We start from the raw sequence: 25,981 nt of genomic DNA on the forward strand, positions 1-25,981 counted from the left end.
CTTATATTATGCTATATCTCTTCTGAAGTAGAAAATTATCAATTAAAGCTGAGAAGATCATCATCATGTTCAGAATTACAATACTTTCAAAATGTTAATGTTAACTTTCATACGAATACATAAATCTATTTCCTTCTGTGAGAGAGGGGAAATTTAAAAAAAAAAAAAAAAAAAAAAAAAAAAATCACTCTTCATCTCAACTACGAAGTGAATGGATAAAATAATGAAAATCTTTGGCCTGAAGGCTTAAAATAATCCCAACAAAACCCACAAAACAAAAACCCCCATAGGACGCTCACAGGAAGTAAAAAGCAAGCTCTTAAAATTTAATGGGTTAATGGAAAGGTGTAAATATTTTAGAGGTATTTGCACATTACTAAGATTTTAAAGTACTGCACAAATTTAAAAAAATAGGTATTGCTGATTTCTTGCTTTGAGATTATCTTAGTAGTATTTTTTGGTAAAAAGCACTAATTTTCTCAAAATACTGCTGTAAAAATTTAGAATACTGTAACAGAAGAAACCTGCTCTCTGAAAAAAAAAAAAATCCTGCCTCCAACAAACTTAGAAAAATTTACTGTGAATATCCATGTATTTAAAAGAAATTCAAAAATAACAAAGCTAGAAACAGTGGTTTATTTAAACACACTACTCCATTTGCAATTGCATCTTCATACATGCCCTTTTTTATGTTAGTGTGCGAACAGCAGTCTAAAACAAGGTGGGTTAGAGCCATCAATACAGTAGTTGAACATTTAAAAACTCTGATTACATTTCTCATTCCCCCACCCACAGCTTAAATGTATGGGTTTACATACATTTCTACTTAGTTTTTTATTTAAATAAATAAATAAAATTAAAAATAATAAAAAGGGGCAATACCTTACTTTGATATATTTGTGCCTGAGTGAGAAGATTAAGCATTTAAATATCCCAATTAGCATGTTCTAACTATTTTTCCTAAAGAATTTGTATGTCATTTGTTTTTCTTTTCCTATTGCCTTGCAAGAACATTTTATCAACAGACAAGGAAAAATGAAGTGTAAGTACACCAGTCTTAAATCCTTCCTATATGCATGTTTCATTAAATGCCTAATCTAATAATGAAAGTTAATGTCTATTTAAATCTAGTACTATAAAAAACTCTATTTTAAAATAATGTTAGGGCTGGATCTAGTTTAAACTAACAAAATCCAGAAAATTCAGTTGTTTCAGATTTCAAAACTTAAAACAGCCATGCCTAAGATATCATAGGGTTTCAAACAATGGCTGATTTTACATGTGTTGTAATAACTAGGCACGGGTTGCATTTATAGCTAATATCTCTTTCAGGAAAATTATTTAAGTTGCCTTTGAAAAGCAAGAGAAGTCCTTAAAGAAAGCATAGATAAGTTGACAAAGTAATCTGCAACAGTTCTTTCAGATGAGCAATAAGCATGCATTGTCAGCTTTCAAATTATGATTCAGTCAACAAGGTCTGTAGAGCCTCAAGTGTACACCTATAGTACGAACAGTAAAAGTGGCCATGCAAAGTTACACATGAGAAGCATTTCAGCAAAAAAGTCTGTACATTTTTATCTTTTCAGCTTCATTACAATTAGATATTGCAAAACAGTTTACGAAGTCAAGCATACAATTTGCAATAGCCACACCAACAATTTTTAAGGGGCCAGCACTGCAGCCCTTATTTCAGGCTCAACTTCCAACAAAATAAATGACAGTTTTACTAAGTAAGAACTACAATAGCAGAGGCTAAGAAGAAGAAAATAAAACAAACACACCCCACATCTCTCTTGAAAGTTTCACCTACTCTTTGGCCCATGAAACAGCCATGCTAACTACCAAATACAAAACAGTTCTAGGAAAAAAAAAAAAAAGGCCAAATTTCAGCATAAAAAAATCTTCTAGAGCCAATCAACACTTTGAAAGTGGATTCTAATGATAACTGACAACTGCAGCACTCTTGAAAGATATTTGAGCTTGTAAATGAGTAAGACTCAATTACTGCATTACTGCAAAACTCTTCTCTTTGGACTTTATAAAAATTATTTAGACTTGTCCCAAAGTTCAAAATACTTTAACATTTTTTATACATTAAAGGAAATAAAGTTTGCATCTAATGAGAACATGATTCTACAAAACCTTATTCATGGTAGTGAGTCATTAGGACTACTTGTGTATTTAAAAGTTTGCAAGATTAGGCCCTATATTTAAAATCCCTTTGATTTACAGTTGTGAACCAGAAACTATATTTTTTTGCTGAATAAGAACCTATGAGAAATGCTCTGAACTTGTGTCAGACCAAGGAACACTCCATCAAACTTTCACCTTTTAAATATGTCTCAAGGGAGCCTTAGATACCTTTGCCTTGCAATATAATCCTGATTTTCATTAACAAGAATGTAATTGCTTTTGTACAGAAAAAAAAAGAAAAAATGAACAAACTCAAAGAAGTGTTCTGTGAAATCCTTATATTCCTAAGAGAACTAGAAGAAAAGAGGAGGGAAAAAAAAACCACCCAACTCAGAAATGCAGTACATGCAGAGCAGAGTTTCTGGTCAGACTGTGAAATATTTATTTATGTGGGAGCATATTAGGCATGCTACCCAGACACTGTTACATCATTAACAAAAATACTTTCACTGTGATTTTTAATCACAGAATGAAAGATAAGATTAAAAATTAAAGAATTACCTACTCACCAATCACACACTGCAAAGCTTATATAAAGTTATGTTTCACTTCCTATACTTTCTGTATTCAAAGTTTTGTTTCTCAACTGATAATTTTCTATAGGAGGTCTTAACTACCCTAAAATCATAGTATTATATGAAAAATATATGTATGAACACATCTGCCTTAAATACTTCTATAACAGGAGGTGTACTACTGGTAAAAGCTAACAATTCTTCAATTACCCTCGCCATGAGTTACAACAATGAGGAAATATGTAATTTACACCTCACTGGATTTGCTTGGTATAAATTAGCAGTTACTGAGATAATCTAAAATTTCATTTTTTAAAACTTCTCTTATTTTATGGTACAATTACTTCCTACAAAAAAAATGTGCTCTTGAAGACAGACAGATTTGATTAAGGATAAAAACTGGATTCCAGCTGAAAGCTGGAATTGCTAAAGTCACGACATGTTCATAAAATTTGTTGTACTATAATATATTTTGCTGAAGATAAAGTCTTACAGTTTTTACTACTCCATTTAGTATTTAAACAAATTTACTCAATCCAAGAGCAGTTACTATTTTAATTTCAATTGTTTATGTAAATCGTTAGTTAAGATTATTCATATACAAGTAGATAGGTTATGATTACTCTGAATGGATTTCTCAGTTTCAGCCAAATTCGTACTTTTAGTGCAAAGCTGGACTTGCAATATGAGTGTAGCACAGTCCATAGTAATTATTATCTAGTAAAGCAGTGAACACTTAAGAATATATATTTACCGACAAATAGATAAAATAAATAAAATTTCTGACTATTCTCATACAGGTAGAGGGCTCAGAAGACCATTTTTCCTGTTTTCTGCTTCTTTGCTTGTCAGGTAGCTAGTTTATTAATGCCTTTAAAAACAAATTTTGCACACTACATTGAAATGCACTCAGCTAGCTCTTTATTCTATTCTTTTACATACCCTCCCAACAAAAAAATAAAGTGTTTTAAAAATAAACACTATTATCATCCATACTTTGTTTTTGGATTAGCAACATTTCAGTTGGAGTAATTCCCAAGACCAGAATATGAGCACAATACTATATGGAGAATTTATATAACTCCAATGATCAAGGCTGTTGCAAACTCAGCTTTTTATACATATTTTTGGCCACTTCATTTCCTTCTGAGCACAGCTTGTGTGAATACTTTTACTTAGTCTTTTATAATTTTAGAGAAGAAGTGTAAAGAAGAATTATTTTACCAAATAAAAAAATCTTGAACAAACCCAGCAGAACTGGCCTATTTTGAATAATCTGAGCAAGTTATACTACCATATACATTTTTTAAAATAAAGAACATATGTAATAAGAGAAATGTTAATACAATATATACCATGCTCATGCTCCATCAACCTTCCAGAGAGTTTTTCAATCACAGGAGTAAGCTGTTCTCCAAAATCAGCTCTCTATTGAAAGGTCGAAACCTGCAATAAAAATGTCATGTATTATAACATATTTCCAACATCCACAGTTTCATGGTTGATCCCCAAACATAGATGTAGGTCATCGGCTTGACCCTCGCATTGTCTATGTTACAGGAAATCCTAATTTTAAAAATACTTTTTTTTTTTTTAACCAAACTGACTTGATTAGGAACACCTGTGATATGCCTCTTTATTATCAGAAGACTCCTGAAACAAATCAGATTAGCATGTTTCTGCTTTCATTCTTCCCGCAGCATTTTAAGATGAAAGTAAGAGGAAGAAAAAAAAAAGGGGGGGGGGGAGGTATGGGGGTGCTGTTCTCCCTCCCCCCCCGCCCCAGTCTCTCCCTCCACCCTCAAACAAGCGAACAGGTAAGTATAAACTACTTAACAGATGTGTGATTACTACTGTCATATTTACTAAAATATGCTACTGAGTGTTAAGTATTTAACTTCTAGTGTTTTTCTTTAAGGAGCTTTAATTTTTTTTTTTTTTTGCTCTTCAAGGCAGTACCATTATTGCCTTTATTAAAATGTAACCTAAAAATATTAGCTACTTTAAAACATATAATGGAAATATTACAGTCATATAATACACTCTGAGAGATTAAATAAAATCTTAAAACTTTAAAAAAAAGCCATGAGAGTAATTAGCCATGATAGGTAAGAACAAAGTATAACTTCATGGTGGTAGTAACTATAGTCAAATATCTACTGGAGGAAACAATGCATTCACACAGCCAAATTCTTAAATTTATTTTGACTTTTCCACTGTAGATACCATGACAAGACACATCCTATGCCTAATAAATGAGTGGCAGATGCCTAGATCAGGTCACCTGTTTACAAATATTTCCATAAGTTTGTTCTGTATACTTTAAGTGTATTCCAGAAAATACTAAAAGCCCCCTCACAGATATGGAACTATAAGCAGCACCCTGCTTTAGCAAGAAAAAGGAATTTGTCTTTATTTTCATGTATTCCACACATCATCTATTTCACCTTTCTAAAACCAGTTTCTGTTCTTAAACCAGAAATACAAGAGTTCTTCTGAAAATCCCCCTCCCCCCCCGCCACCGCCGGCTTATATTGAGATTTAACATACTTAAAGATAATACTGAAACTGGACTTACACTAAACCATTTAAAATGAAAATACAAGCTTAAGCCTTATTCGATGTGTAATTATCTTTTTCTCAGACCAAATCTTCAAGTGAATTTTAGTTCATGATAAATAAACTAATTAGTTGCAACTAGATTCAATGTTGAAAAGTTTATTAATAATCTATTTACTGTGGATACACTCATTGCAGCGTCTGAAAACAAACTAAATAGTCACGGGTTGGGGGGGGTCCTATTTCTAACAGTGATTTCCTTTAGGCATTAATAACGGTCACTGAAATGTCTCAGTTTTGAGCAATGTAAGAATATTGTGTTCAGTTTTAGAAGACATTGTGGGAAACTTAACAAAATAAAAGCTAAATGCACATAATTTACATTTTCTACTGTATGTGGTAATAAATGTGTGTGTGTGTGAGGTCATCCTTATACACTAGCAACTGTTCATTACCGAGATATGGAAAAGTGTTAAGAGTTATATAAAAGTTATAAAACTCAGCATTCTCTGTAAAGAGAACCTATTTTTTAAAATGATACACTAAAATATTATCAGATGCAAATATTAAAGTAAAAAATTGCCAAACTTTAAGTGTTAGCTGCACTAGAGATCAAGTTCTGCTACCCTCCTCTAATATTCATGCAATCCTGCTTGAGTTCCCACACAACATACGAAGCTAAGATCAAAACTATTTCTCAACTGTGGTACTATCAGCTGCCTAGTGAATAGATAGAGCCCAAAGTTTCTTTATTAGAATTGGGACTGTTTTAAAAACTTACACAGAAGGGTTAAAAAAAATAATCAGTACAGACATTGCCTTACACCCTATTAAACATGGGCAGAAATTTTTATACCTAGCTCTCATTCTAACCATTCCTGAAATTGTCCAGTATCCAAAATTAAGGTATTTTTCAATAAAGAGATTTCTTTTGAAACCTAACTTATCAAGCTTGTTATGTATTAACACATCAGTTACCTAAAAATTCTATGTAACTCCTGCCAATAACGCACAAAACAAAAATAAAATTGCACAGCAACATTTTCACCAAGTAAAAAAAAGTTACTGGAAATCTGTGGCTGCACATCTCCACTCTGTCTGATATCCCCTTTGTATTTGTGGGGCATACATTTTTTTTTTTCTATCTTTAAAATACATTACTAGTTCTACTTAAAATAGATGGCTGTGAGAAGAGTCACAAAGGACTATATACAAAAGTAATTTGGGCAGCCTGTTCAAACAAAGTTTTTCAAGTATTACTGATAATAGAAAAGATCATAATTTTTGAGATTGGGTTCCAGTATTAGGTGTTAAGTGTTTAGAACTTGTAATTATATATATATATGTGTGTAAAGAAAAAAGAAAAAAAATCTGTGGAGAACACTTATTGGTGTACATAAAGTTATTTTTAGTTTTAAAAAATTTATCATAAAAATATTTTTCTGTTTACGCACAAAAGCCTACAATTTCATTCCCCATTTCTTTCACAGACAGTCAAAACTAGTCCAAGATGCGCTCTACCTTTGACAGTGTGCAATTAATGTAAATTACTGGAATGACTTGCAATGGGCCTTTGGGTGTGGGTGGATGACTGTATCTACAAACAGAATACCTGCAGCATATTTGTAGAATATAGTGATAAGCTTCTCAGTTCTCCCTTATATATTCAGTAGTGAATTGCTTCCCAACGCAAATAACAAAACCCAGTAAGGTCCTATAAAAGAAATGCTAACTGTTATGTGGGTACTTTTTATGTAAAGAAATGTCATGTGCTTGTATATATGTAAAAGTTACAGAAAAGCATTGATACACCTGTTAAGATGGCTTTTGACATTCAAGATGGATGAGCTGTGCACCTTCCCTACAGTGTTCACAGGCAGGGTGTACAGAGACAGGTAGTGTGTGTTGTAGTTCCAGTTGTACCTCACTACGGAATTAAGGAAATAAAGACTACAATTTAGCAGCAAAATTTCTTCCATGACATTACATTTTGGATGGAATAGTAAGAAGTTCAGAATTTCAGAAGCTAAGCAAAAAAAACCCAACCAACCAAACAAACAGAAAAAGAACCCCATGATACCTTGTTATCGTATATATAGTCTGCCTTTAAAATGTTACTACAATAAGCCTCCTATGTAATACTACTCTAACACATGAAAAAATCACTCAGGTATACAATCACACTTCCAAATTACTGTTATTTCTGAAAATTAAAAACCTCAGAGTTACTCCAAGCTTCAGTAGATATGTATCTCTAAAATGAAAGGGAACCTCTGGGAAACTTTCAGAACAACTTAGTGGGCTAAAAAAAAAAAAAAATGCAACTGAAGCTTATTTGGATGCTTTTCGTAAGAATCAAGATAAAGGATAAAGGATTAGACTCAAAAGAAACAAATTTAAAAAAAAATTTAAAAAAACCCACGCACACTATGCCACATGGTATACCTAAGCAATATTCTATTAAGCATAGAACTTTAACTTTCACTTATCCATATAATATAAATATATGTTTAGATCTTTAAGTTCATTTGATATTTCCTCTGAATGTAACTTTTCCAGGGCCAAGTAATCCCAGTTAATGTTTGACATTTTAACTAAGGTGAAAAATGCAAGCAGTTCTACAAGGGTCTATTTAAGCTACATGATTTCTCCCCCAAAATAAGGAGTGCATCAAATATAAGAAAGGAAAAGCTACTTAACATACGCTATATATTGATATTAGACTGCTCACTGCTTTCATTTTAGCCACACCCACCTTTATGTAATTGTAAAATATGGGAATGGTGCAGCTGAGAAATAAAAAAGCTGAAAAGAACAGTTGTTTTATGTAGTCAAATATATGCTAAGTGCAGATTTTAATTAAAATAAAAAATAGGTATTAATTGCATACTGTTGAACATGACTGTCGAACAGTGGGGAAAAAAATACATACGCACCTGTACGATACTGAATTATAGAATTTTTTTTTTCTAAATTAGCTATGAGTCAGGACAGTTTTTTCCTTGAAAGTGAAAGTCAGTGTCTGTGAGTGCATTTCCACTGTTGAATAGTGTAAATCTCTTCAAATCCTGATATTTCGAAGTATACACAACTACAATGAAACAGCTTTGTGCACATTCCCATACTGACTGTTAAAAACGTTTCTGAAAACACTCTGAAAGTAATGATGCGAATCTAAAGAAATAAGTGCTAAATTTCAATAGGATCTTACTAGTATCGCAATTTCAGAGGTTAAACTGCATTTTCTAGCTATCGGGGCATAAAGGTATAAATTGGAGAGACAAACGAAGCAGCTATTCCCAGGAAAAAAGGGCTGAAAAAGTGTAATTTGTGTACTGGATTAAAGGAATCGAGGGAAACTAAGGATTCGAGTCAGAAAAACCTCCTTGAACTATTGTATTTCTGCGTTACACAGAAAATACCTTGAATCACAATCCAGTTGCCATGCTGGAAATGCTAAGTTTTGCATTTCACTTTAAGACTACACGCTCTCAGCCATGTACACAGAAATCTTTTGTACAGCACTTCTGCACCCCAACTCTTCTCTATGTCCCTCCTACGTTCGTCGGTTAACTCGTTATTTTCGGTGGCGAGGGTGCTTAAGCGCAAGGCGGCCGGTTCTGGCTTTGAACGCCGCGGAGGGATGTGCGGAGGGGGGGGGTGGGGGGGTAGGGGAGCGGGGAAAGGCTGTGACCCGGTCCAACCTCCCAGCCCCAGCACCGCGTCCTCGCAGGCAACCAGGGGGGGCAGCAGCCGGTCCAGTCTCTGCTGAACGGGCGCCTTAACGGGGGCCCGATGCTGCATTCGCTGCGCATCCTGCGCGCCCGCCAGCTCGACGGCAGCCCCGAGCACCCGCCGATCACACGGCATCGGGGAAAATATCCATACGCCTTCCTGCCCCCGGAAAAAAAAAAACAAAAACAAAAACAAAAACACCACCAAAAAAAAAAAACCCAACCGAAAAAACCCAAACCCCCCCAAAACCCAAACGGTCGGGCGGCCGAAAGTGCAGAGGGAAGTAGGAAGAGGAATAAAAAGTAACGCTAGAAATTGTAGCTGGGAAGGAGCCCGCTGGCCTGCCAGCGCCTGAGCTTACCGCGCTGCTATGGAGCTCCCTACCCCGCTGCTCCGTGTTATCCCTGCCTGCGCTCCCACCCAGGAGCTGCCGCAACAAAAAGATGTCTTGTGTGTGTGTGCGCAACTCCGAAACGCGAGCGCCCACGCCAAAACCAGCCCCGAAAGGGTTAAACGGCGTCGTGGAGGAAAAGGCACCGTGTCACATATTATGTGTGTGCGGCGGGGGAATCGCTCAGCAGATAGACTGCGAGAGCGATTTCGGCGCCTATCACAATAAGCACGATCGCGCTTGTACAGCTACGAGAGACCGAGAGCTGCTGGCCACCGAGAAATGACATAGAAACAGCCACCAAAAAATAGCTAAGCCAATGACAAATAGCGACCCGGGTGACAGAGACAGAGAATTTTGTAGGCGGAGAAGAGGAGGTGAATGGCCAGCTCTGATCACAGTATTAGGCTGGGCTATCTATGGGGAGGGTATTTACTCGTTTTTGGGCTGTGTGGGACGGGAGGAAAAACACCTACAAATAGCTGGCACGATTCAAATGGCCTCGGATTATATTTCCCCCCTCTAGTTCAGGAAGGAAACTCGCGTTTTAACGCTGGGGGGGGCGGGGGGGGGAAATAACCCTGTGCAATACGCGATGAACAGCACTTTGGTCCTTCGTTAATACCCAAAGGGACAGAGATGATAAATGTGATAGCATGTGGCAGCATAACCGTCACCCAGGTTTCTGCTAAAGGCGGCTCCTATATCGTGACACGGGAAATTAAGCGCTTAAGTGGGAGGTGGAGAAAGCGCTTGAACGGAGAAGTTAATCTGCTAACATGGAAAGGAAACAAACGGAAGAAAAAAAAGCGAAGGTTGTCCTCTTATTTTGGGGAGTGGGGGGGGGGGTGGGGAAGAGAACGAGCGAAGGGGCATTAATCCGGGTTACGAAAACACGGGGAGAGAGGAAGGAGGAGGCGGGGGGGGGGGGGGGGGGGGGAAGAGAAAGGGAGATGTGCATGTAAGTGGGGAAGTCATCCTGGCTGCTGCTGCTGCAGCGCCGGGAAGCAGGAGCCGCCGTGTCCCGAGCGCTGCCCCGAAATTTCCACGGCAGAGAGGCGGGGGAGAAGGCGGGAGGGAGGGATCCGCGGGGGGGGTGGGGGTGGGGGTGGTAAGGCGCGGGGGGGGAATCAGAGGAAAGCCTGTCATGTCATATCACCGGAGAGCGGGGCGCACACCGGGGCCGCGGCGCGACCCTCCGCTCCGGCTGTCCCGCGCCTCCCGCCCGCCCCGAGCGCCCCCCGCCCGCCTCCGCGCCGCTCTCCCCGGGGCGGGCCGCCGGGGGTGGAAGCGGGGCTCCCGGGATCCCCGCCCGGGCGAGATGCTGCCCGCCGCCGCCCCGGGGAAGCGGGGTTACCTGCCGGAGGAGGCAGCCGCTCCCGCCCGCTGAGGCTGAGGGAAGCGAGTGACAGATCCGCCCAGGAGCCAGCGGCGAGACCTGCCGCCGCCTCCGGGAGCCTCCCGCCCGCTGCCCGCCGGGCTCCTCAGGCGACTTTTCCCAGCGGCGGGCGGCGGCGAGGCACAGGTTGCCCCCGTTTTCCGAAGACGGGCTTCCCCCGCCCGCCCAGCTCCCTCTGCCCCAGCCGCGCCCGGTCGCCTCCGGCTCTTACCGCCTATGCCGGTGGCGGCACCCGCTCCGAAGCACGGCGGTGGAAGCGGCGGCGAAAGGGAGAGGAGGGGGGACGGCGGGGGAGGGAGGCGACTTTCGGCGGCAGCCGACGCGGCGGCGGGCGGCCCCGGGAGCCGCGGCTCCCCCGCGGCAGCGATGCGATCGGGCATCACTCGAAAATGGCGCCGAAAGAGCAGGGCTCTTCATTCAAATTCGTTAGAGCCAGCCCCGCTGCCCTGGGGCATGCCGGGAAGGGAGGGGGGGCGCGCGCGGGGGGAGCGCCGCTCGGGCTGAAGCAGCGCTACGGACACGGCGCTCGCTGTCAATGCCGCCCCTCCCCCCCCGCCCCCCCCTCCGCTCGCGGCCAGCGCGCGCTCCACGCCCTCCCCGCTAGCGCGCGCTCCCGCGCCAGCAACCCAACCGCCACTAATGGGGAGGGGGGGAGGAGGAGGAGGAGGAGGAGGGGGGGGAGAGAGAGAGAGAGAGAGAGAGAGAGATGTCACCCGGAGTCCCGGTCCGTGGGGGAGAGGTGGCGCGTTAGAGATGTGTGTGGGGAGAGAGAGAGAGAGGGGGAGCGAGACCTCCGCCGGCCCCGCGGACTTGTCAAGGTAAAGGCGCGGGGGGGGGCGGGGGGGCAGCGCGTTTGGGGAAGGTAGGGGAAGGAAGCTGGCGGGGGGAGGGGGATGTGCGCCGGAGGACCTGAGGAAAATATGAAGAGCGCCTCCCCCCCCCCCCCCCCCCCCCCGAGGACCCCCGCGGCTCCCGCAGCGCTCAGGTTGCAGCTCCCCCCGCCCCAAGCCACGCACCCCGCCGCGGCCGGAGGGTTTGAAGCGCTCGGCGCTTGCCCACAGCGCGCGGAGGCTGCCCGCGGGCCCGATCCCGCCCTGGCAGCCGCCGCTCCCCCTCCCCCTCCCGCCGCCTCACGCGCTCCGCCGCACCGGCTCGGCGGCGGCAGCGGCCCGGCTCCCGCCCGCCGCGGCGGCAGCGGCCCGGCGACCCCCCCACACCGCCCCCCCCCTCCCCGCCCCCGCCCGGGCTTGCGAACAGCCTGTGGCGGAGCGAAGCGGAGCGGTGCCGTGTGGGCGCATCTCAGGGCAGAGCGCGGCCCGGAGTGCCGTACGCTGGTCATTTGAAAAAAAATATCTCTCCGAGGAACTTGACGGAGCGAGGTTCAACTCTGAGAGCGCTCCCGCCTCGGCTGCTCGCAATGCTCAGGGGAAAACGCGAACTTTCATTTTCACGCTGCACCGCCCCAAGTTGTGACTGATCATAAGGTACCTGATAGTTGGGTTAGTGCTCCTATCCCCGTTCCACAGATGGGGAAACCGAGATGGAGGTTGCGGGCTGCTGAAAGCCAGGGAGGGAAGGCAGGCTACAGTGCCGCCCGAACCACTAGTCTGCACTTGACTTTTGACTGCTGAAGGTTTCTTTCCTGTGAGCTCTCCTCGGGCTGCGCGGACCCCTGCCTTTGTAGAGAGACCCAACGCATCACTGCCAGCGGCTCCTCGGGATTTTTGACTTCAGTGCTTTTTTTTGTCTGAGTCGCTTTTAAAAAGGGAAAGGAAAGCAGTCAGAAGCAGAGGCCTCAGACCTGCAAGCTGTTGTTCCCATGACTTTGGGGAAGATTTTCAGAAGTACATAATGAGAGTTTGGGAGCTCTGTTCCCACCGACTTTCAAAATCTTCCCTTCACGTCTGTGAGCAAGTCCTCTTAAACTCAGTTGGACTGCTTGCAAGGCGAACGTTAGCAGGCTCAGGGCCTAATGCTCCTCATGATTCCACTGCTCCCTTCTAGAGCTGCACTGACAAAAATATAAGCAGAGCAAGTTTTGAAGGGAGAGGTAATTTCTCTCTCTCTCTTTTTTTTTTTTTTTTTTTTTTAACCAACTGACACAGTAGAAAACAGCAAGCTTTTGGGCTCAAAAAGCTTAGACCATCATGGCTACGAAAACTGCTGCTACTCAGAAAATACGTAATTCTGGAGTTCCTTAGCGAAAAAGTAGTGCAAGGCAACATGTAAGTAATCACATAGCTAACATTATTCATTTATGTTACTATGTTTTCCTCCGATTTGAAGTTTGGTATTGCTAAAGAAACTGATTCTTAATTTTTTAATCCAAGCTCTCGGTGAAAATTAGCCAGATGAAAAAACTTCAGTTCGTAAAACCTTTCTGTTAAAAAGGAGGAAATATAAATGATTTGCAGTGTATTTACATTTTTGCCCTTATTTTATTAACATTACCATGAGTGAAATTTTCAAAAAGTGTGCCTTTCAGCTGAAAAGAATGATAGTAAATGTCTTCTAATTTTTTTTCTGAAGGTTATGTGCCTGTGAAAAGAGGACTTTGCAGTAGAAATAGCAATGAAAACAGTAAAGAAAAATATAAAATTATGATGTTGCTCATACCACTTCTCCGTACTTAGATTATGTATAGTTTTGCCCTAAAATAATTCTAGTTATTATTTTTCACCCATTTTTCAAACCATAATATAAGAATAAGATATGGAAGATAGCATGTCATTCTGTTTAACAGGACATGGTATTCTCTTATATGAATCACACCATTGTCCTTTCAGATGTCATTCCAAAGGCTTCATTAAGATTTTTAATGAAAGTTAAATTTTTACATCCCCTAGTATCTAACGTTTGCTCTCAGATTCCGTACTTAATGTACATATAGGCCCTGGTCCTGTACAGACTGAAATGTATATTATTATGTGTAAGCACACTGAGTAGTTCTCTTCATTATTGTGCTTTTGTATTTTGGACTTAAGAAGCTAATAGTGATATTACACTGTCATTATTCTCAGTATTACTTAGGACTGCACGAAACATAAACCTAATGTAGTAGTCTTGATTTACATCTTCCATTCATATCTCTTAAGTTAAATAATGCACTATTATAGTAATTTAAGGATCAGAATGGGTGAATATTTAAGTGAGTATCAGAACAAGTGAGAAAGGCAATTGCTGTAGTCTAAAAATCCATGTAATACGAGGTGGGTATTGCATTCTCTGACTGTAGCATCTGGGAGAAGATCATCAGTTTGTTTCCTCAGTGACTAGTGAAGCCAAAAAGTCACAGCAGGAACACAGCTGAGGACAGAAGGGAGAGAAAGGGATTTTGAGCCTCGCTAAAAGTGATGTCAATTCTTTAGATCAGGTTTCCATTCCAAACAACTTGGGCTCGTCAGAATGATGGAAGTCTTATCTGCTGTGGTAGCAAATATGAGGTTAAGCTGCAGTTTCCATAATGGACTCCTTTCCTCACACAGTTCTCATTATAGCACTACCTGAACACCTTCTAGTAGTGCCTGTCCTCTGTTATAGATTCTTCTCCTCAGAGAGTGTCATTATACTGTCAGAGAATCTCCTCATACTGTAATAAGTGACATGGCCAGCATTTGTCATATTATCTGTTCTCTTGTTGCCAGGGGAAGGAGCATGTGCAGTTGAATGTTTTCAGTTTATTTTATCTGTCTTTTCTTCCTTATACGTGTTATGTATTTATGTTAGTGAGGCAAGGTCAAAGTAATGTGTTTTGTTCTTCAAGCAAAATGCAGTTAGGTTTCTGATGGCCCTTAGCTGCTAGGCATATTCATTCCACAGACTTGCACCAGCCCCGAGAAAGTTCTGTCTCTAGAACTGGTAGCTTTTTCCCCCTTGTTGCACAAGTTCTCTTATGTCAGAAGAGGGAAACGGCTGGCAACTGGATCCAGTCTGGAGACCTAGTAGGCATTTCTTTAGGAATCCTGCATTTAGGCCCTGGAGGATCTTGAGACCCTGAATTTGTAATTTAAAATTCTAGAGAAAATCGGTATAGAGGGAAAGAGAGGGACTTAGAATAATCCACATTGCTGAGATGACATCCCCCCAGCTTCCTGTACTTGGAGTTTCTTATATGTGGCAGACTTCGTGCTTGGATATACTGAATTGCCTAGGTCCAGTTGAGAGATGGCAAAACCAAAGCGAAGTACTTCTCTGCCAGAATGGCACAGGAGCTCATAGCTAGTCAGAGATGATTAGAAAGCTGGAGGCTGTCTTCTGACTCAGGCACACATTACTTTACAAATTACCTTGCTATGTGTTTCTAAGATTTATTTTACAACTATGAGGATTAGAGGAATTTGTTGTAATGAAAACTGGCATTGTGTCATTACTCTGTAACTTTTGAGTTAGATTCTTTGGCTTGCCTGGGTACCTTCATCTGGTCCAGTTCCTACGTTAAGTTAGACCAGTTGGAGGGCACCAAGATACACCCACGTGTAGTAATTATAATAATCTTTTCAATATTTGCACATCTACATATTATTTTGGTGTTCTGTGTTTGGGTGGCACATGGACATCCAGCCAGTGGGAATTCCTTTTTTTTTTTTCTATTTATTTTCCTAATTTGAGCCCTGCCTGGCCCCTGATGCTTGTCCAGCCTTCTAGATCCCTGTTACAGATTCTAGATCCCTGTTACAGAAGCCTCCCTTCAGACCTCTTCTGTAAATTTGATATTAGTTGAAGTTTAAAGTTTCAGTTTAATAACCTAGTAACTGTAGTTGAACGTCCTCTTTCACGTATGAGTTTTCTACTTGCTTCTGTGGCCATTCAGTCTCTGATTTATCCTGACAAATATAGGATTTGGAATTCATTACTTTTGCAGTTTCAGTCTGCTAGCAATGGCAGAGGTTGTAATCTAGAAAGAACTGGACAGCATTTACTATTGTACAGTGAAAAGAGAGTTCTGAATTTGCCAGTATAGACCTGATCTAGGGGTGCTTCTGTAGGCAGTGAGGACTAGAAGAAGTATGTGCTGGCTTAGGACTTGCAACTACTTTATTAGATGTCCTATAAACTTCCAGATTAAAAAAAAAAAACCTTAATATTTTTTTTTTCTTTACTGTAGACTACCTCCTAATTTTTCAATAGCCTACTTTCAATTTAATTTTTTTTTCAGCCTCTAAAATGCTCAATGTAGCACAAAGACTAATGGTGTAGTTGAAAGGTTGGATTTACTATATTTCATTCAGATCTTATAATACTGACTCTAACATAGCTATAGGCCTGAGTCATAATAATGAACATATCCCTGAGGATTTAGGAAAGATTTGTTATTAAACTTAGGTTCTGTGGTAAAGTTTTTCTAAAACAGCCTAACTGTAACTTCTAAATGTTTTAATATTTTTGTGGATTTAACGGTTGTGAAAAGTGCTGGCTTGGTATCTGTGAAAACTGAAGCCCGTTCTTTATTCATGGATTGATTACAGCAGAGCAGTTGCCAAGTGATCTTCTCCACAGCACCCATGAACTTCAGCCTTGAACTGAAGAGGACTCCTCAAATGGTGAGAAAACAGTGTGGTTGTCATGACTATTAAGTTATTGAGGGGATGCTCTATTTTTTTTTTCTTCCTAGCATTGATTCTGTTACTTAATAGGTATTGAAGTTAGGTTTTTGTAGGGTAATTGCTGGGACCATAACCTAATTTCTCCCCCTCCCCCAGTATTTCAGATGTTAATTTCTCAAGCTTTGCTATTTTCTTAGCTGTCCTTGACTTTTCAAAAATAATTGTTAGTGATACACTGAATTCATTAGCTAATTTCTTTGTTACTTGCTTTAACCTTAGACCTGTGCATGTGCTTAACTCTGTTCACATGAGTAGTTTTATCAGTAGCACTACTTAGAGGAGTGAAGTTCAGATACGTGGAATCATTTGAAAGATTGAAGCTTAAACTTTGCAGACATGTATGCCCGCATTTAAATGAAATGCTACTGAAATGAACGCAGGAGTGGGGGATCTGGAAATGCTTTAGCTTGTACTAATTTGTTTGCTTTTATGCCGTTCAATTTATTTCTCTCAAGACAGCTTGATGTAAGTTGTTCATTTGCTTCTCTAGTTTCCCAATTTCTGGGAAATTTTAAAATCAAAACATTTATAAAATTTTAGCAATGCTCATAATTCTCCCGAGAAGAACAAAACATTATTTTATTTAACCATTTTATGAAAAGGTGACTGAATCTATAGAGGAACGAATCCTACCTCTAACTCACTGCCTTAATCAGGTCTTTAATCTTACTCTAGTGCCCTACTTTCATTAAGTAATGATTCTTATATGTATAGATTTATTAACCATACATCTTAAAGACAGGGAGTTTCCTTTTTTACAGCTGAGGATAAAGGATGGAATATTGGTAGCAAGGGGTTTGTGTGTGTAAGAATATAGTTGTTGAGTGTTGATATTGGCTCCCTGGTCATTTAGATAGGTGACAGCTTAAAATAATGATGCACAGAATGATCCAGAGTTCAGGAGACAGATCACAATGATCAGAAGTTCACAGGATGCTGAGAGATGCCCATTTTTTGGTATGTCAAAAAGTGGCTCAATTTCTGTTTTCCTTTAATAATTGTATTGTAGACTAAGGAGTAAAAGGGACAGAACCCTACTATCAGCTTATGATTTCCACATTTTTCTCCTATCTCTATGGTTGCTACCATAGGGGTTGGAATACGGGATATTAACCCTCTCCCAGCTATTTACCCAATTGGGTTTGGAAGTGCAAGTGCATTTAAATAGGCAGGAGAGATGGCGAGCCCTTTATACCAATAACTGAACTACACCCTCTTTTAAGAATTACTTTAGTACTCTTATCAAGCACTGAACTCATTTAACCTTTGCCAGGGTTATTTACCATTTCATGTATTAAAAATAAGATTTAATACTTAAGCCAGAAAGAAGCAGTAGTTTTCAGGCAGAGTGCACTGAGATATAACCTAGAGGTCATTTATTTTTAATACAGATTCAACAATCTGTTTCTTTTTTCTTTCTCAACCACTCTTTCTTTAGTTTTCTTTTTGAGACCTGATTCTTGAATTAACTTTAAGCACTTAACTATTTACATTCTGCTTCATCAAACAATTAATCTTGTACTTAAGTCACAGTAATTGCATGAGTATGGCTTTTGAGAGAAGAGTTAGTCCCTTGCATGTTGTGCTTGACTCTGCATATCTGCTAACCAATAGGCTGGATCCAGACTAGCGCCAAAATGTGAGTCTGCATGTTAGCAGGGTAAGGAGTTGGGGCTCAGATCTGAATGTGTGCTCAATACTCAATCCCCTTATTGGTTAAATCACTTCCCTGACTCTTCTTATACCCATTGTTTCCCGCTAACCCTTCCTCTAACGTCCAGTTTTCTGTTAACTTTTCTGCACTGACTATTCTTTGTCTCTGTTCTTTGTCTCTCTTCTTTTTACTGGAGTTTTGGAGAGGTCATTATACTTTTCCAATTTCTTCTTTCATCAGTTTCTGGAATCCAACAATAAATAAACCTCTCTGATTTCAACTATGCCTTTTTGGTGAGAAACATAGAAGTCAAAATTTACTGTTAGATCATTAGAAAGGGTAAGCAGAGCACTATGGATGCCATTTATAAAAAAGGGAACTGGGACTTGCATGTTATTAAAAATTATTCCCTAAATCGGTACATCAGGTTCTGAATCCAGGCAGTAAGATCAGGATTTTAAGGTGATTCTTTAAAAATCCCTGTGCTTATTCTAAAAAAAACCCAAACCCAACCAAAAACCCCACAAAAGAAAAATCCAGGTATACTGACTGGATTCATTAGACTTAATGCCACTGTTCTTTTACTGAGCTATGTATCACTGAACTTCTCTTAAGCCTTAGGAGAGACAGCATGGAGTTGGAAGAGAAGCAGGGGTCTCCATGAAGGGCAGTCAACTACAGTCTTGGTAAGTTCAAAAAATTATATATAAAATCTTATTTCTGTTAAATTTTCACCTTTATGAAGTGACATATATTTAGGGCCCTGTTCACAGTGGCAAAACAAAGCCAGTTTTATTGAAACAGTCTCTACATTCTCTGGATTCATTTATGCTATCACCATGTGAAAATCTGTGTTCTGTTATAGCTGAGTGGTGTAACTCCTGAATGAAAACAAGAAGTGACATAAAATTCATTAGTTATTTTCACAGTGATTATGCTACAGTGTTTTCATGCCCAGTTTCTGAACAAAACAAGATATATAGGATTGTGTTGTCTCCTAATAACTTTTGAATCCACTGCTTAATTTCAGCTGCGTTTGATATAGAGATAGAGGTCACAAAGTCAAGTTCCTACAATTTGAGTGAAACTTAGCAGCTGGAAGTAGAGAAAGGACTCAAATTAGTGCCCCGGGGTAGAAAAAGCTGCAGCATCGACTCAGAAATTTTCTGTTTTGTTCAACCTGTTGACTTGCCAGTCAGCATGCTTGGTTGGTCTGCCAGTCAGCGCATTTGTAGCTCAGACCTAGCCGCAGCGTGAGCTGCCTCTTGTTCTCCTAGAAGTCAGAAGCTGATGTTTTCTGCAGGAATTTAGGGAAATCTGTTTAGAAGGGAATGGGAAAACAGCCAGGGCAGTGTCAGGCTGGGATTACTGCACAAGTGTGTTGGTGGCACGTACAAGCACGCTGATAGGTAACTAGACTTCATTACTTCTGCTAGTTATGAAAAAAACCTTGGTTTTGCCAAGGCCTTCTAGTCTACCAAACCACTTGTGAATCATTCCATTTTATGGCAGTTTCTCTACCTGGATTAGATGCATATTTTTCCTGTCCATGTCAGAGAAAGGAACTGTTGAGACAGCTTCAGTATTTAATTTCTTTGACTGTTTGGATGTCAGCTCTGAGCTATTCCTTAGGCTGTCAAAATTGTAAAACTGTGTTTTCAGCTCTCCCCAGAAACTGACTGTAATTTAGACTGCAGCTATGTGTCCCTGACCCATCCTACAACCTACGCTCCTGGATCAGCACAGGAAACATGCATTGTATTCCAATTAACTTCCTTTGTGAAGAAAGATGTGGAGCTAGGCCCAGGGACAGAAAACAGTATTAGGGTCTAGCTGCATCAAGTTACCGCATTGCATTGCAACTTGGGAAATGCTAAATCTGTAGCTGTGTGATTATGGGCACCACGATTGTCCTGAAAGGTATGGTATGCCTGTTTTTCTCAGTCAGTGAGAAATGGCCAGATTACACTTGCCCAGAGATACTGATTCACTCACTTTGCAGCTCAGGTAGGCAGCACTACCTTGGCAGATGTCTGATATTTTTAAATTTTCTGCGTAATGTTAGACAGAGGTCAAGATATCTTATAACACTTTTTAAACAGAACTTAGCACTGTAGCAGTGTTCTTTAGAAACAGTTGAATTTCTCAGAATAACAGAAGCCTAAAAGTCTTGCATATGAAACAAAATTTAAAAGTGGTAACATGAGAAGAAACACTTCCAATTCAATATTGTAAGACAAATACCTTGAAATTTGTCATGAAGTCTGAAATGTGTATTTTAAATTTTTTTGTTTGTCCTCCTGCCCAGTTGAAAACCATCAACCTGGTGACACGAACACTGTTCTCCATTTTCTGCTTATTTTCATGTCTGTTGTTTCACAAAATCAAAGGCAGTAAGAGAACAACTGGTCATTAAAAAAAAAAAAAAAAAAAAAGACTGCATTCCATTTACATGGAACTTTTGGTTCTTCTGTTAGATTCTCAAATTCTTTCATTTGGTCCCAGCTTTTTTTTAGAAAAATACCATTGTTTTGCTAATGCTATCTCTATTAAAGTGAAAAAGAAATGTCTTCTGCAGGTTGCTAGATTTGGTTGTTCTTTTAACCTTTATCACCAGTACTCCTGCATAGTGTCACAAGTTAAATATTACTTAATGGAACCTATGGCTAACCTGTTTTTAAATGGTTTCTAATATATAAAACTTTATAACTTATAATATTTTCATTATAAAGATCAACATAGATGTGTTTTTAATAAGAGCAGTAAGGTCAAATTATGAATGTTAAGTTTTGTGTCAACAGCAAAGTGGTGGTATATTCTTGTTCAACATTATGTTGGTGCTTCCTGTGTTTAAATGGTGTTCACTAAGAGAAACTTAGCAAATAATTAATTATAGTTGATTATCACAAGGATTTTTCATTTAAAAAAAGCTGACCCTTTTTAGTCTAAAAATGCCTAATACTAAACTACTTTTTATCATGTATTTTTGAAGACCTTGGTCTTGGATGCTGTTATATGTGGTCAGATACTTCCACGATCATGAAGACCTCACCAAATTTACAGATCTATGGTGTGTCCCCAACATTGTGGGACAGATTTTAAGAAGTCTTAAGAACTAAAAACCACCTTGCATCATAGACCAAAGAGACTAGGATAATGAATTTTTAGAAAATAATAATTAAAAAATTATATTTCAAATATATATCAGTAAAAGCTCCCATAATGTGCTGTCACTGCATGTAAAATCCATAAGCAATTGTAAGCCAACATTCTTTAAAGAAGGAGCTAAAAATTCCTATAAATAATATGCAACTTAAAGATGTATGGAACTCCTTTATTATGTGCTAAATGCTGTAATAAAACAGGCTATCAGTAGGTTTTGCTGCATGTGACTAATTTTAATTTTTTTTATCCCAATATTTTTGCAGGTGTGTGGAGGAACAGGTCCTGTTCTTGCTGTTGTTACTCCCACATAGGCGGACTCTGTAATTGATTATGTGTGGGTAGGGCCCTATTGAAATTAAGGAGATTCTGCAATAGTGCAGGGTTCTTTTTGTGAAAGTTCAGTTGCAAGATCAGGACCCTACTGTGACTCCTTACTGTGAATTCTATCAGTGTATCATTGATTGTGCTGGAACCTGCCTTTTGGGATAATGTAAGTCCTGCTTTTCCCCCAAATGTACTTTAGACATGAAATAATCATAAAACATTTCTAATTAGAAAATTAATATAATTTACATGCATTCTTTTAATTATGTTTTTTTGGCAGTACCAAATAATATATTCCTCAAAACTTCTTAATGGCACTGAGGCTTTGTGGATAGTTGGTCACATGATGAGAAAATTCAGCTGTAAGTACATTGAAATGATTGAATTTTTCAATAGTTAGTCTTTACTGATGTTGACAAACTAATAATGATTAAAAGGTGAATCGAGAGGTTTGACTCATGTCAATTGACTTCAGTTCTTTTTAGAATATATATACAATATATCCATTAAGGATTTCATTATTCTTGGGTAATTCACCATGTGAACCTGGAGTCCTTCTGTACTGCTATTAGGTAGGGAGTTTTAATTTGTTTTCTTTATTTTCAGAATAGTGTCTCTGATTTGCTCTGTATTTTCACCCATAATCTTTCTGAAATTTATAGATCTATAAAAACTGTTTATACCGCCAATATTTGTGTAGATATTGCAAACTGATTTACTAACATAACTGTCTTGCTGAGTTGAACATTGAAATGTTAATAAATATACGCTTACACTTGTGTCAATGTAACTTGGTTAAATTAAACTAAACTGAGCTGGCATTATGAGTGAATTTGATCATGCATGCTGATTACCTATAGTCTTAAACAGGAGCTACCTATTTTATTACACCCAAGTACTTTGTGCTTAATCAATAATAATTACCCATATCATATGTCAGTAGATTCACCCAAAATAACTATAAATACCTATGCTTGGATTAAGGAGGAAGTTCTTTTCCTGTAACTATGGGTACAGTCATTGCTATGACTCCTATTTTTATATACAAATGAGCAAAATCTACATGTAGGTGTTTTCCCTGTATAACAAAAGGGGTATTATAAACTTCATGCCCTTTTTTATGATGCTGTATTTCCTTTCTGGTATTCAAATACAAGAATGTTTTCAATGGGGGCTTAGTATCTGAGAAATGGAAGAACTGGAAATGTTAATGAATTTGTGAATAATTATTAAGGGGCTGTAAAGGTCTAGAGGAGTTGTGTCTAAGGACAATTAGAGGTTCTTTCCTGTGGAGCAAGGACACAGATAATAATTGGTGAGTAAAGATTAAGGAGTACAGGATTTTTTTTTTTGCTTGCCACAAGACCAGCATGAAATGAAAGTAATTTCAAGAAAGAGGAAGACCAAAGAAGAAATCATAAACTCAGTTCAAAAGCAGACTAGAGAGTCCAATTTAAAAAAAAAAACAACAAAACAAATGAAACCAAAACCCAGCAAATGGATGGCAAAAATATGCCTGAAAAGAGAACTAAATGAATAGCTACTGGTATTTCTTGTTACACTGAATATATGATAGATGTAAGTTTAAAACTTTCAGTAACTGTTTTTCTCCTTTTTTTCTGTTGGAGGGGAGTATATGGGCTTTGAAGAAGACTCGTTGACTAGTTGTACCTGTATAAATTGGGGATTCAAGATGACAGTTACAACTAAGAACAGAGGACAATGGGTTATGTGTGCTAAACTACAATTAGTTCTAAGCAGAAGCCATAATTTCTTCTTCAAACACAGAACTTAATGATTTTGAAATGTATCATCTTCAACAGAGCTTAAAACAGAATTTCATTATGTTCAGTACAGGATGGGAATTTTCCAAGTTCTAGTTTAAAAACTTAACAGTGATTCTTTTGACATTTTGCAATATAAAATGAAAATGAGATTTTTCAATGTGAAATGAAATCAAGATCTGAGAACATTGGATGTTTCATTTTGCATAAAAAGATCTTGATCAGCGTATTTTGTTTTTCAGATATTTAGACCTAATGGTTTACTGTTTTCACCTTTTAATCCTATTGGCCATAATTATTCTTACTTGCACTAAATTGGGTAAAAGAAAGAAAAGGAGAGGTAGATTAGGTGATTGCAAAAAAAATGCCAAACACGGCCCTCGATGCCTGCCCCGCCCTGAACCAGATCAAAAGAAGTGCCTCAAAACAGATCCAGTTTCAGAGGAGAAAAGGGAGGAAAGTGACAAGCTAGTGAGTGGGATATAATGAATCATCTGCATGTTTCATATGTATCCAATTTTTTCACTCATTGCCACTGAGAGGCAGGTCACCTAGGTGTGACTGCTTCTCCCTCCTGTCATGGCAGCTTCCCAGTATTTTGAGGGAGATAATGTCAGGGCACAGCTCTATTCTGCCTGTTGTAGGGTACTACAAATATTATTTGGAAGAAAAGGAACTCTGAATTGTCTTCTGCTGTAACCAGCTCTTCACTACTCACTGCTGCTAACCCCCATTGTTGAGCACCTGATCTGATTGTTTCTTTGGTTGAACCCATGCCGTGACGCCATAAATGACTGAAACTAGGAGAACAGCAAGAAAGCAGATAACAAGAGAAGGAGTTGATGTTGTGGAATGTAGGGAGTGGGCATTTGCTACACAGCTACCCATTGTGTGGGCTTGGGAATACTTCAAGAGCTGGAATACCAAACTACAGCTACAGAAAGTTTCCTTTAGTGGCAAACCAAGGTGGTAGCCCTGTTTTTGTGTTCTAAGAAGGAAGAGCAAAGAAATGTGCCTGAACATTCAGCATGTTAGTTGGAAGTTTAAGCTGTGAGATCTTTTTCTCTGCTGCTGTTTGTGCTTGGCTTGTATCATGACTGTTCTGTCTTCAAGCTGGATGTAGCATGTTTTTGTTTATGTCAAATGAGGCACCATCATATTATAACATCATGAACATTGTTTTTCTCCAACCCTCGGAAGTCAAAATGTGGTAGCATAGATAGCTGTAATAACTTAGTAATAAATGTGACATGAAAGGATTTTCTCATTTTACAGTACTTGTAGAAAAAACAATGTTTTATGTGTTTCATATACCTCTTCCCATCTTCCTTTCCACTCCTAAGCAGATCTAATGCATGAAAATTTTCTTCAGTAGTGCCCTCAGTTCTTTATTTCCAGTTACAACTATTGGTCTTTTGTTAGTAGCTTTTTTCATATTTAGGTTGAGGCCCTCACAAAACCTCTCTGCATCCTCTGTGGTTGGCACCATCATGCTGTCATCTGTTCTAAGTCATCAAATCTAGGCTGAATCTGAGTTTTGGGAATCTTTTTCCAACTCTTTAAGGATGATCGATCTTCTCTGTCAGACGATTATATTTTTCATCCATGTTTTCCATGGATCATGTCTTTATTAGAAAAACTTTTTCTTTTGACTTGACAAATGCAGTCTTGCCATGCTTGTTATCTAGTCAAAAGTGCTACTCTACTGTAAATATCAGTTTCCAAACTTACTCCTTTGTTATTTTCAATTTTGTCCTTCAGTTTAAAGCAATAAAGATAAGCTATCAAGACTACTTCTACCTGATACCTTTCCTTCAGTATCAAGAGGTTGACTCTCATTTTGATCAACATGTGATGCCAGCTTCCATCCATTCGGTCATCAGATTTTCAGACCACATTGGATATTCTCTTCTCAGCTGCCTCTCATGTATTGGTTGATTTCTTCATAAACAGAACTGTTCACTATTTTCCTTTAAATATCTTCTTTGAAGTTTTATGTACTGTGAAGCTAGACAACAGTTATATTGCAGGTATATTAATGCCAATGCGTATCACAGTAGTACTGTGTCATTGCATTTGTACTCTTGACATAATTTCTCTGTTGTCTCTTTCTGTAGAATTCAAGCACATCTACTTTTTGTTGTGTGTTTATTCATGGCCCAGCATAATGAAAAATGGTCCAGGGTGAGGCCTCCCAAGATTTATGGCAATACAAATAATGAATACCACTGAATACTGCAGTGTAGCTGTTGGATTCTGCTGTGCCTAATGTCACATCATATTTAATGCAGAAAGAAGGTGCTCCAACTAGAGGCCACACAAAAGGGAGAGAAGTGAGTTGCAGCCAACAGATAAAATGCTAGCTCCAGAGGCCTTCTCAGCTGTCAAACCAAAGTCAATAGCTGCTGGCATAATGTCCTGAAAGCATCCCTCTCTTCTCTTCTCCACAGCAGTAAGAACAGACTCTATCTTCTCATAGAAGGAAGTAAATGCAAATATTACAAAGTTCTGTGTGCAAAAGGTTAAAGGACTTTTTATACTTCCATAGCATCCTTCTGCTCCTTAGTGCATTCCCTTCCTGACGCAGCCTCTCTTGGTACAGAAACCTTGAATAACCACAAGCAGTTGTTCCAGCCATAGTGCCAGTCAGTCCCTTTTC

General features: G+C 39.3%; 2 long non-coding RNA genes across 9 annotated transcripts in view; one reads left to right on the forward strand and one right to left on the reverse strand.

Moving 5' to 3' along the window:
* Positions 1 to 25,981, reverse strand: part of LOC141939623 (uncharacterized) — an 80,853-nt gene that overhangs the window by 16,455 nt on the left and 38,417 nt on the right. For all 4 annotated transcript variants that reach the window (XR_012627661.1, XR_012627664.1, XR_012627662.1 and 1 more), the window contains exon 3: positions 4,064 to 4,154. This is a non-coding gene — a long non-coding RNA (uncharacterized LOC141939623). The remainder of the gene's footprint in view (positions 1 to 4,063; positions 4,155 to 25,981) is intronic.
* Positions 11,488 to 25,981, forward strand: part of LOC141939624 (uncharacterized) — a 45,907-nt gene continuing 31,413 nt past the window's right edge. For 2 of the 5 annotated variants that reach the window (XR_012627667.1, XR_012627669.1), the window contains exons 1-5: positions 12,811 to 13,017; positions 16,258 to 16,332; positions 18,665 to 18,735; positions 21,478 to 21,704; positions 21,819 to 21,900. This is a non-coding gene — a long non-coding RNA (uncharacterized LOC141939624). Of the gene's footprint in view, positions 11,611 to 12,810; positions 13,018 to 16,257; positions 16,333 to 18,664; positions 18,736 to 21,477; positions 21,901 to 25,981 lie in introns of those variants that run through there. The other 3 variants (XR_012627668.1, XR_012627665.1, XR_012627666.1) reach the window with 3 other exon arrangements.

Source organism: Strix uralensis, chromosome 2 (assembly GCF_047716275.1).
Source record: "Strix uralensis isolate ZFMK-TIS-50842 chromosome 2, bStrUra1, whole genome shotgun sequence".
NCBI lineage: Eukaryota > Metazoa > Chordata > Aves > Strigiformes > Strigidae > Strix > Strix uralensis.